We start from the raw sequence: 12,583 nt of genomic DNA, 5'->3' as shown, positions 1-12,583 counted from the left end.
GGCTGACTTCTTGCATAGCTAAGAAGCTGCCTTCTGAGGCGTATCTCTGCGTGGAGAATTCAGAACACACTAGATGCCATGTCCCTTGATCATGGGTAATAACCTCGCTAGAGTAGGAAGGAGACTTTGCGGCCCAAGGACAGAAAGAAGCAGCCAACCTAAAGTTATTCATCTGATTCATTTCTTTATGTTTCTTATACTTTCCAGCAAAATGATGAAGCGGTTACTGGGGGCTGGGAAGGAGGCTCGGCTGAATGGTCTAGACTTTCAGGTTCTTCAGAGAGATTCCTAGAGCAGTGACACCTGTATTTTCCAAGGACAACATCAGCAGGCTCTGATTTATCTTATTTAGATTGTAAAACATAAGGAGACTTAGTGTTAACACCAGGACAAATTTGTTGCCCTACAACCAACAGCGTTTGTGGTCCTGGACAGGTCACTTAGACTTTCTGGAGCCTGGGGCCTGCGTCTCTCTCTCTCTTTCTCTCTCTAGATGATTTTTAAATTCCCTTCCAGTTTCTTAGGATTGGCAACTAGGTGTGAATGAGTCACAAGCTTGTATTGCGTATCACATGTGGGCTGGGAGCTAGTGTGCTGAAGCCTTTCATGGTGATCAGAAGTTGGCATTTGAGAACAATACCGGCTACTATTTAGAAAGTTAAGAATGGTTGGACGATTTTAGGACCAAGTCACATATAACCTATAATGAACTGAACTGAGCAGGTAAACAAGATAGTAATTTCCTTTGAACTTTGGTCCACTCATAATCTTTTTTTTAAAATCTAAATGAGTGCCACAATTTACAAAAACACAGGGATTTGACCCACAGCTCTAGGTTGCTGGCTTTTCTGGAAAGATTGGAAGATCTGGCCCCTCCAGATTGTCTTCCTTCAAATTGTCTTGTAGTTGGAGCTGCGAAGTGGCAGCCAATCCTAAGTGGGGCAGACGGTCACTGATTCATCACTGCTCCACCTGTCCCCCTTCCCCCTCAGACTTGCCCCTTCCACTTTTCTCCTCACTTCGATTATCTGACTGTTAAGGTGGACACTTTCACTCGGTAGTTCTCAACCCTGGCTGCACCTTAGAATGTTCGGGAGTGCTTAAAATTCTATTGCTTTCCTGGCCCTACCTAGACCAATCAAATCATAATCTCGGGGGTGGGGTGGGCCAATATTTGTAAAGTTTCCCCAGGCAATTCTGATGTACAGTGATGGTTGAGAACCAGTGCCTTAGTTTGATCGTGGGGTGGGTTTTGATGGAGAGAATCACCGTGGAGCAGAGGAAACGGGGAAACAGTTTACCTGATCTTATTGATTGGAGCAGTCACAATGTGAATTAAATGTTAACTGAACTCACTGGGAAAAATCGGGGAACTTTTAAAAAGCAAACATCCCCATGGCATATTCACGGCACGTGTACCAAGGTTTTAATAAACTCTCCTCAGATCCTGTTATACTGCTGTAGGCATTTAAATCATTATAATAATGTTCATAGGTTTTTTTGCATGGAGTGATTATAAAAGTACTTTCAATGGGCTTATAAATCTAGTGGTCATGAGAAGCAAGTGATATGATTTAGTGTATTTGAGACAAAGGATAAAATGGAGGGGGCACAGTTTTGCATAATGGCTTCATTCATCCATAATTCTCAAACTGTAAATCAATTTCTATCATCTCTTGCCCACTCTCCCACCTCCTCTGCCAGGATCGCATTCTAGGTTATGAGTGTGCTCATCCTGAATTATTAAACATTTCAAATAGCTGTTTAATGAAAATCTGTTCTCATTTGAAACTTAAAATGGAAGGGATTTGGACCTCCTATTTCTGCTGCTTAATTTTTAAGGGCAGACAAAACTAGGGTTTTGAGATGTGAAGTGACTGGCTCCAAGTTCTGCCCCTCGTCCTGGAACTCTGTGTGATGGTTCCCTCCCTCCAGTGTAGAGCTGTTTCCCCAGGTCCCCGTGACTGTGGAGAAACTGGGTAGCTCCGATGCTCTCTGTCCCTTGCCTTCAGCTCGAAGCTTGCAGTTAGTCACTTTAGTTTCAGAACATTTTACTGACTTTTTGTCCTCCGATGTCTAGTCTAGGACTTAGCATAAGTTGGAACTCAAAAAGTGAGGGACGATGAAGGACAGAGACCCAGTTCAGGTCTCAAGGTCTTCTTATAAAACCTCCTGAGATTCTTTCCAGCCCCTAAGTCTTTGGGACACACAGGTGATGTGCCCTCAGCAGTGCCCCTGAGTTAATAGTGTTGTGGCTTGCTCTGCGTGAGTGCTGGGGGAGCGGGGTCTGTCTCTAAGGGTAGGAACATCTTTTGAACCTTTGGTATTTTCTCCACAACATGTAGGACCATGGAGAGCACACAGTGAGCCTCTTCCCAAAATGTTTGTCTGATGGAGTCTTGGCCAATAGGTTGGCCTCTGATTGTCCTTTCGTCTCAATTTTGTCTTATGAACAAAAATCTAAAATGGCACGCTGATGTCACTTTGATAGAATTGCAAGAGAAAAATAGTAAAATTGACATCTCTTTCTAAACTGACAATGTGTTAGTAATCCCTTTTCCTCAGGTGTGTGTGCGTGTCACACTCTTGTTGTATACCTGACCACCTAATGCGAATAGCACAGTTATTCTGCTCACTGCTTAAATTTTACTTGTGCCTCCTTGTGTCTATGAAATCAAGTCCCCACCATGCATTTCCACACTCAACCCAGTCTGGGTTCTACACTCCGTGTCATGGGGCCCAGGACATCAGAGCAGAGATGCTTTGCTGGCCGGTCTGGTGGACAGTATGAACAGGTGTTTGTATCACCTGGGAAGTTTCCTTTTAAAACCCCCGATAGAAGCTTTGTGCAGAATGATAAAAACAATTTGGAGAAGAGGATGAGGGAGGGCTCTGCTCAGGGCTATATTTTTTTGAAAAATATCCAGGTGATTATTATATACCTTCCAGGTTCCTCATTTAAAAATAGTTGGCTTACGGGGTTTTTTTTTTTTTTTTTTTTGGATCAAAGTGGGGGGAAAACCAACACTCAGTGGAAAGCAACTCATATTTATCGAGTGTGTACTAATTATTATTATATGCCTGATTGATTTAATTCCCTCCTCCCTTTTTCTCAAACTCGCTTCATTTATTCATTTCATAACTTTGGATACATTCTAGGTGTCAGGCTCTCTGAAAGGTGCTGAGGCATCTTAGAGCAGTGGTAAAGAAGCCAGATGGCCAAGGTCTCTAACAGCTCTACCACCTGGTAGCTGTGTGACCTAAAACAGATTGCTTAGTAGTTCATGCCTCAGTTTCCCCCACTCCAAATGGGGACAGTCATAGCATCTACCTCATAGGCTGAGAGGACTTGCGTTAAGGTGATCACTACCAGTTCTTACTGCAGTGATGATTAGGATGCTTCTACCATTAGAGAACAGAGAATTTGGTGGTTTCTGGGGTCCAGAGGCAAAGAAGCACTGTGGTCAGCATATATGACATATGCCATTTGTTCCTATCTGTGTTTTTTGTGTCTTTGCATACAATCTTCCCTCCTGCATTCCCCTCCCACATTTATCTATCATTGTTATTTAGGAGCTCAGCTCTATGAATATTTCTAGGAACATCCCAGAAGTCTGTATTGCATCCTGTCAATGAATGATGCCATTATTGTGAAAATTGGGTTCCGTTGGAACCCTGGAGAGATGCTGTCAGGCACTCCTGAGACACCTGAGGCTGCTCTGCCCTTATGCTAAAATGGCTTGAAACTATTGTCCTTTTATGCACTGTGTGTGTGCGCGTGCTGTTACCTTTATTAGGGAGCTACCTCACTTCTAAAATTTCTAATCCGTTACTACTAGGGTAGAAAGAAACAAAGGTTATCTGGATTTCTTAAATCGTTGGTCTTAGTTTTATGGAAATGACTCAGTAAATAGTTTGAGAGTTCTTGAGGAGAGACTGCGGTGTCCTTCTACCCTCTGTCTCCCCTTGCTACTTTTAAGGACCCTGTGATTACGTGGAGCCGGCCGGGATAATCCAGGATCGCCTCCCTATTTCAAGGTCAGTTGATTAGCAATCTCAATTCCATTTGATACCTTAGTTTCCCTTTGCCATATAATGTAACAGGTTCTGGAATGAGAACTGGGACTTATTTGGAGGGCCACTATCTACCTGCCACAGCTGTTTTGTGCCTTTTTTTTTACTTATCACGATATGTTCCAAAAAGGATTAAAACATATAATACAGGTAGATAAAAAACATTTAAGATTAAGGGGTAAAAATGAGGCAAGAAGATAATAAGAATAGGAAAACAAGAGTCAAGAATGAGGTTTAAACTCAAAATAGATATGTTTACTCCCTGGAAGCCAACAGTGATTTCGGTGCTTTTCCTAGCAGCTCTCTTGAAGAAGGAAGCGGTGTCTGTTGCATCGCACTGTGCCATTGAGTAAGATCCGGCCAGGTGGTCAGATGCCCAGATGAATGTCCTCGATACTGTAAAACGAAAGAGAACGTTCTTCTCTAGGTCCTCCTGGATACATTAAGTCTAATGAACAAAACCTTTGCCTGGTTTATGGTAAATCCAGAGATTTGGTTCACCTTGCCATTTTCTTTTTTTCTTTAAACTGCTTTCTGTATTAGGTCACACATACATTGCTTTCAAGATTTCTTCCAAGACATGCAGCCCAGGGCCAGCCCAAATCCAGGGGTTTGAAATATCTAGAGCAGAGACTCCCATCTGGTTGTTCTCAAGCTCTGGGGATTGAGGGTGCCCTGAGCTTTTATTCTGAAAGATAGCAATGTCCGTCCTATCATTTCTATCTCTAGGGTCATTAAGTAGATGTATTTACATATACAATCTCTGATCGCCCTTTAAGATGGGAGACTTTGAAAGCCTACCAGCAGTTATCAAGAGCTTAGATTGTGGTCAGTGACAGTCAGAAGAGCGCTCTGCACTAGCAGCCCGTGAGGTTTTTTAAAGTGATGTTATAATAAAAAATATTTATTTATATCCTTAATGGACTGTTGGTTAAAGACAGGATGCATTAGAACACTCAGGTCAAAGTATAATTATTGAGCATTATGCTGATAATTCTGCCATTTCCCTCCAGATTATTTTCCTTCTAGCCACAGTTGCATTCATCTGATCAGAATTATTTTGGCATATCTTACAATATTTTTTAAAAAAATCAATATTTAGAAAGAAAACATTATGATTGTTATAGTCATCTTGTCTTTTAGTTTATTAGGATTAAAGATTCGTGCACCTGCAATGTGTTATTTGTGGAGAAATGCTTTCAAATAGCTGCCACAAACCACCTGTCTTATCCTGATATTTAGAAACAAAACAAAAAAATATAAAAATAAACTTTTGGGATTTGGAGATGCCAATTAATCACACCCTTCCTCCCTTCTGGGTTCTGAACTAGAGGAAATAGAAGAAGCCAGATGAAGATTAAAGTACAGCACCGGTTTTATCAAAACTGAGTTGGAAGACGTGTTCTATGCAGGGCTTTTTGATCCCCCTAGGTGGAATTCCTACATCTGTCCATGGGGCAGCTGGCCGGTGTGGGTGCCCTCTGTTGAGTAGTGAAGCCCTGTCACGTTAACCTGTGGGGAGAGAGAAGACAACCCCCAGGGCAGGACATCTACCAGCCCACCCACAAGCTTAGAGGAGAAGACCTGCACGTGCTCTCATGCAGGAACAGGAAAAGTCCCCTCTGTGGTTCCTTTCTGTGACGTTCTACGTGAAAATGTGTCCAGTGGGGAAGTAAGGAGTAGGCCCTTTATAAACCTTTTGGTTCATTTTCAAATTCAGATGCAAGAGATCCAAATATCAGGCAGTTTCTTGTCTGTCTAGCTTTGACGCCAGGGCCAATGATTACGTTGCTATCTGGTTTTGAAAATGCGTTTGGTCCCCTGCCAGTTTTATAGTAATAAGATGTAATTGTGGAATTGATTTTGTTGACAAATTATATTTATTTGTTACAGAATTCAATTAAATGCTGAGTTACAGGCTAAATGGGCAAAAGGTAATGTTTCACTAATTTGAACATTTAGCAAAGATGGTATCAAAATGAATGAACTTCATAAACTTTAATATCTTGTTTCAAAAAAGAAAGATAATTTTACCTTAATAATCCATCTTTATCATATATGTGCAAAAATTAAATGATTAAAAAGTTCCTAACAGTGTGTATGTCTGTGTGTATGTGTGCATGAGAAAGAGAGAGAGAGATTGAGATTGAGAGAGAGAGGGAGAGAGGCAGTTAAAGGAGCTCGTTTGTCACAAAAGGCTGGACAAGGTCAATGTAAACAGTGGGTGGATTGTGTATCCCTTAAGTCATCTTTCAAATATAGTTTCTTTCAGCAAAGCTTTGAAAAGCTTTCAGTGGCCTTAAAGTCAGTTGTGTGCTCTGGAAAATATCAAAATTAGAGGTATTTCCAGAAACTTCAAATATTGGTTGACGTCATCTCATACAAAATTAAGACACCTAAGGAGGATGCTTAACCTCGGTTGAAGGCTGTTCCACTTTAAAGTCGACTGAGAAGGTATTGGGGATTGGTAAGCAGGTGTCCTAAAGTGAGCATTTCAGCAATTATAAAACAGCAGAAACTCAGTAAACCCCCCCATGAGATCTGTCTTTGAGCTGTGCAAGGTATATGTTGGGAAGCTGCATAGGGTAATTTGCTGTATAGAGTTATTTGCTATATTACAGTTAAAAGTTGGAAGACATGTATCCAAACTGTGTCTTTGATTTTAGCTTAATGGTTCAAAACCCTGCAACTAGAAAGCCTGACAAGTAGTCTTAGACGCACTCCTAGTTCACTATGATAAAACCACACCATTTGCATATCTAATTCTCACCTCAGCTGGATGTGTCTTACAGTAACTAGGAGTGTCTATAAGACAACTGGTCTTACTGACATGAATCCAGCTTGTACAAAAGAAATAGCAAATCATTAAGTTCTGTGCACATTATGAAAGGAAGAGGGATTTTGCCATATTCTCTGTCATCTGTCATTGGAAATTAGTATCTGATTTCCCCTCCTTACTGTCCTGGGTGAGATAAAAAGCGATGTGGCTCAAGCTTTAATGTGCAACAGATACCTGGGGATCTTGTTATAAACACCAGTTCTGATTCGTTTGGTCTGGGAGTGGGCCTGAGATTCTGCATTTCTAACAATTTACCAGGTCAGCTCAGTGCTTCAGGTTCACAGGTCAGACTCGGAGTACCAAGGTCGAAGAGGTGCTGGTTACTAGAAGGATTGGTAGACATTGAGGTCATTTGGTTAGCTGCAAATAATTTCTCATTTATTTGGAGCCAAATATCAAGGAGAGGTTAATAAAAGCTTTAATAGTCCAGCACTATACTCCACAAGTATGGCAATGGATACTCATGGCATGGTGGTGATCTATCAGGGCTTCGTAGCAGACAACCTCTTCCTGAAAAGCTGCTTCCTTGGGCCAGGGTGCCTGGCCATTGGGATGAGAAGACCAGCTTGTGATTCTTAAAAATAAATAAATAAAACAGTGTACCTTGCAGATAGATTGCCTAGTAAGCCAGTGGACCTACATTTGTGGAGAACAGAAAGGTTATCTTGTAAAATATTTGAATAGATTTTAGGTCCCACTAGATAGGATCCATAGAGTTGATAAAAGGAACATTTTTCTAAGGATTTAATTGTTCTCACGTCTGTCTGTGTATTTAAATCACCTAGGCAGCTTAAAAATAAAAATGCACCTGCCCGGGCCATACCTCGGATGAAGTGAATCAGAATCTTTGGGCTTATGAGACCTGGGGATCTATGCTTTTTTAAAAAAGGAATCCAGGTGATTCCAAAGTGAAGCAGGGTTGAGAGGCTCTGGTTTGGGCACTCCTTAACTCAGAGGACAGGAAACTCTCCTGAGATGCTCCATGTTATCTTGAGTTAATTCATCATTCGTGTAATCCAAGGGCTCGCAACTAGATCCTAGTCAAGTTGACCCAAGATATTTGCAGTATTTGGGAGAGTTGACCTGGTTTATAAATTGGGGGACAAGTAAACTTATCAACCAGCATGTGGTGGTCGTGGTCTTCCCTAAGAAAGTTCAGGCCTGAGGCATTTATGACCTAGAATCTGTCAAAGCTTGGAGCCTTGTGCTCCATCTGGATTTACTATAACTCCATTTTAGAAACAATGGGGAATCCATTATAAGCTTTAAATTTCATAAGCCTCTGAGTGGATACCTCAGATTGTGTGTCTATACACGCATGTTTTTTGTTTTTTGTTTTGTTTTAAATTTTAACCTGGTGGTCTTTATCAAATCAAGTACTTGGAGGGCTGTCTCATTCCTGCAGAAAGTGCAGCCAGAGAGAGCACTTATGGGGTAGACCAGCATCCAGCCTGTGTCTCTTTCTAGGTGGAAGAGAGGGGTACTAAGGGTGGGGTGATTGGCTTGTAAGCTTCGAGGAATACTTGTTGACTAATGGGCATTCCCCACTTTTTGGGAATAACTTTGACGATTTTTCTGACTTTTTAAATTTTTTAAAATTATTATTACTGAGGCCATTTTGGGCCTGTTGTCATTCCGTGAGTGTTTTCGAGACGGAAGTGCCAGAAGTCTGATCCTCAGAGAAAAAAAGTACATTTTCTGCTTACCGTAAAATTCCTTTGTGGCTTTACAGTCTTTTAGCTCTGAGTGAAAGCAAATCTTTTGAGCATTTCCATTCGACATTGAGGAGCTCTACCTAACAAATTTACACACTGTGTGATCTTTTCACAGACTATTCCTTTTCTTCTTAGAGAGTCATTATCGACCTGTCATAATGCATGTTCATGGTTTCCTGGGCTGGAAGCCAAATGACAATCCGTTTCTTTTTAAGATGGCCTGATGTAGCATCATCCAGATTTTGTCTTCTCAAGCCTTCTTTCTTGTGCCTGTTGATTTATAGAGTAGGATCTTTGAGTAGAGACCTAGTGCTGTATACTAATTAGTAAATGGGGGCACAGCCAGCCTAAGAATAAGTTCCTCTGCTGGTGTTGAAAAAGTGTTGTCACTGAAGGATGTGGTAGAAATTGAGAGTCATTTCAGTCAGCTCGGGGCAGTATCAGGAATGGGCCTTCCTCTCATCTCTCTGTGGCCTCTAGTCTCAGCATGGGGCTCTGTGCCTGCTCATCTCCAGGGTTTTGATTGACTTGAGTTCCCTTCCTTGTTCTGCAGTCTGGTTCTAAGGGCTGACCTCTGAACCTCTTTCTGTAGGTTGGGTCAGGTCCTGCAGATTGGTAAAGGCAATGATTCTTAAGTGGGAGGCTTTTATCCTTTAGGGGACATTTGGCAATGTCAGTCTTTTAATCATCACAGTGGGGAATGGCGCGTTCTTAGGGCATCTAGTGACTAGAGGACGGGGACGCTGCTGAACACCCTGCAGGACAGGCCTGTCACTGAGAGTTATCTGGCTTCAGATGTCATTTGTGCCAAGGACTGAGAAACCCTGGATTAAATGAGTTTATTTCATTTTTCAGAGAGCAATGCTTTTTGTTTTAGTACATATTTTCAGAATTCGTAGAATTGCTGTGCTTTCATTTTTTGTTGATGGGAAATTCTGTCAACTGTGAATAACCTATGGGCCTGGTAAGTGAAACTCACAGAACACATGAAGATCTTATCTATCCAGCAGTGACAGCTTCCTTCTCACTCCTTTGTCCTCGCTCTGCTTTGTACACTTGCCAGTAATGTGCACACCCAAGAGGCGAAGGCAATAAAATCATCAAAGGTTCCTTTCCAGCTGTTTTCCCTTCCCCTCTGCGCCCTCTAGTGGAGATGGCCATATGCGAAGTCACCAGGAGATGGTTGGGAGTGAGGACAGGGCAGGAAAGAGGGCCTGTTCTGGATATGGAGTTATTAGCCTTTTTACAGTGTTTGAAACTTTATTTTGCTGTTGACATGTGATATGGAGCCCTAAATTACATTCAGTGGACAGTGTAACTGTGAGGCAAATACCTACTTCAGGGAGCTAGGGTTGGAGGTGTCCTTGCCCTGCCCACAGGTGATAAAGACCACCAGGTTAATTAAAAAAAAAAAGTATGTACAAAGGCACATGCAAATGCAACATAATAAGTGAACATTCTGAGCACAGAGCAGTCTTGGTTTGAACACTTCAAAAATAAAAGGGACCAGGCCTTTTAAAACTCCAGACATTAAGAAGGCCTCCCCAGGAATACTGAAGGGGTGTTGTTTTAGCGGGTGTCTTTCAGCTAATGACTCAAAATAAAACTGTTTAGCTAGTTCTTAAGAAAACAGGCTTTTTTCACTTAGGATGTGCTTTTCCTGTTTAGAAAGAAGAGTGCTAGAATTTGTCACGAAAGGGGAGGAGAAGAGAAGAAGGGCCCCAGTGCATACCCGTTCCTGGGCTCCACTTGACTCCTGGGCTCCTTCACCTCCTAGGATAGGAGGAGGGTTCGTGCGTTGGTTGTCACAGCTGTCAAGGATTCACACTTCAGATTGGGGGCTTCTGCCAGGCGGGCCCTGTGATTGGTTTCAAGTTGGTGGCACCAGGTCTGTGCATCCAGGCAGCCAGGGGCGTGAATAACCAAACTCAGGGCCTTCCCAGGAATTTGGACTTATTTTGGAGAAAAAGCTGCTTTGTTTGTCCTTCCTTTCTCCTCGGCTTTCCCTTTTAACAACAGAAGACAACTGTATTTCGAGCAAGAATCTCCCCCCAGACCATCTGTCTTTCTCATACCAGTAATTCTGTCCATGTGTATTTTTCTTTGATGATTCTCTCAACCCCTTGAGGTAAGTGGGATGTTGAATTAGATGCACAGCTCCTTAAAGTCACCAGACTGGTTTCTGGCTTGTGTTTTGTATCAATAAGTCTCTTTCATTTTGAGTTTCTGCAGATGGCTAGTAGATGAAGGTTGGTTTGGTGGAGATCATATTAGGAAGCAGGACTGGGGCTTGAGCAGACTTGTGTACTGGTTCGATTCTGACTCTAATGACTGGAAAACCAAACGTTTTCTGGGCCTTGGTGTCCTTTGTAAATTGAGGGTTTGTACTGGCTTATTTTTCTAAGTAAGATCTAACACAGTCTTCAAGTTTGTATAACTCTGTATTTAAAAAATGAGGCATTTTAATCCATCATATTTCCTTTCAAAGCCATTCATTAGGCAAGTGAGCAGCTCTGATGAGTACAGAATACGGAGTTCGGTCAGATGGTGTGCAATCATTTCAAGGTTAGCGTCCAGTAGAGGTTCAGATTCACCCTGATTGCACATGGTAATGACTACTATTTTTTAAAACAATTTTCAAGCACTCTAAGTTGCTCTTAATGTAAATTGATACAGAGGCTGGAAAGAGAAGTAGTCGGAAATTGTTTCAGAGTTAAATTAAAACCGAGAGCAACCGAGTCCTGGGCTTGTGCTGCCTGTGCTGCTCAGCCAAAAGACTGACACAGGAGTTGTCTATTTAGAACAAGCATTTATTAGAGAGTTGCAAGTCTCGGAGACACAGGCATACTATCGCTCAAAGGCCTGGCTCCCCGAGTATCTTGGAAGCACAGACTATATAGGGAAAAATCAGTTGTCATGGAAACTAAGGGAGTTGGTGTCATGGGTGCTGCTGATTGGACAACTAAAAGGAGTTGAGGTAGTTGATCATCGTGTCCGGTTCTGGAATCAGCCTTGGCGCCTTCCTGTGTGATCCTGTGACCTCTGCCTCAATAGGGCTTGGGGATGAAACAGCTAAAGTTAAGATGTTATCCTTAGTCTAAAGTCCAATGGAAACCTATTATCCTCATGACTATAATAGACCTGAGGCTCAGTTAATCTTATGTCCACAGGAATGGGTCCCAACCCAGCCGTTAGGACCTGTTATGTCCGTGACCTGTTAGGCACAGCAGGAGGTGAGTGGCGGGTGAGCGAGTGAAGCTTCATCTGTATTTGCAGCCGCTCCCCAGCACTAACATCACCACCTCATCTCCACCTCAGATAGTCAGGCATTGGATTCTCATAGGAGCACTGGTCCCTGGTGCCAAAAAGGTTGAGGACAATTGTCCTAAGGGTTAATGATTAAAGGAGCAGACATAAAGAAGGTAAAGGTAAGGGAAAAAGGCAAGTGAGTCACAGTGCCATTATCTAGGCAAAATCAATTTGAATCAGAGGGGAAAAATACTTAAGGCAATGAAGTTTGTGGTTACAAGCTATAGAGAAAGAAAAGGTGAAGCCGAGGATACCATGAGGTCCATAATATGGAGGTCCATGTATCAGATCCTTCTTCAGAATCATTAACATTATCCAAAACCGTTGTAGCTTCTTACAGTAAGGAAGTCAAACGAGAAGCCTCTGAAACTTATAATTTGTGACCGACTCTCATCTAACAGTTAATTACTTATAGTGTTCTCTGTCACACAATTTTACATGAGTAGATATATGGACCTGGGTTTAATAAAACAACCAACAAGACCACCGCTGAGCATTAATTTCCTGACCAAATAACATAGAAATCCAGAGTTCAACTTGCACATACAGGGGTAGCTAGGGAAATTTTGTTCTGAATCTCTAGAGAGTAAATTGTTGCATATATTGATTGTCCCTGGTATCCTAAAATTTGGTATTCAAAAGATTT

At 42.0% G+C, this 12,583-nt stretch overlaps 1 protein-coding gene across 13 annotated transcripts in view; it reads left to right on the top strand.

Annotated features, from left to right (window-relative positions):
- MGAT5 (alpha-1,6-mannosylglycoprotein 6-beta-N-acetylglucosaminyltransferase) overlaps positions 1-12,583 on the top strand; it is a 321,573-nt gene that overhangs the window by 101,029 nt on the left and 207,961 nt on the right. For 5 of the 13 annotated variants that reach the window (XM_016163995.2, XM_016164002.2, XM_016163994.2 and 2 more), the window contains one exon: positions 3,981-4,038. The exons of 7 other annotated variants lie outside the window; for them this stretch is intronic. The gene's annotated coding sequence lies outside the window, so the exon portion shown is untranslated. Of the gene's footprint in view, positions 1-3,980; positions 4,039-5,988; positions 6,009-12,583 lie in introns of those variants that run through there. One more of the 13 variants, XM_016164004.2, reaches the window with a different exon arrangement.

Source organism: Rousettus aegyptiacus, unplaced genomic scaffold, assembly GCF_014176215.1.
Source record: "Rousettus aegyptiacus isolate mRouAeg1 unplaced genomic scaffold, mRouAeg1.p scaffold_m13_p_2, whole genome shotgun sequence".
NCBI classification, from domain to species: Eukaryota; Metazoa; Chordata; class Mammalia; order Chiroptera; family Pteropodidae; genus Rousettus; species Rousettus aegyptiacus.
This window is presented reverse-complemented; position numbering and strand designations above follow the sequence as displayed.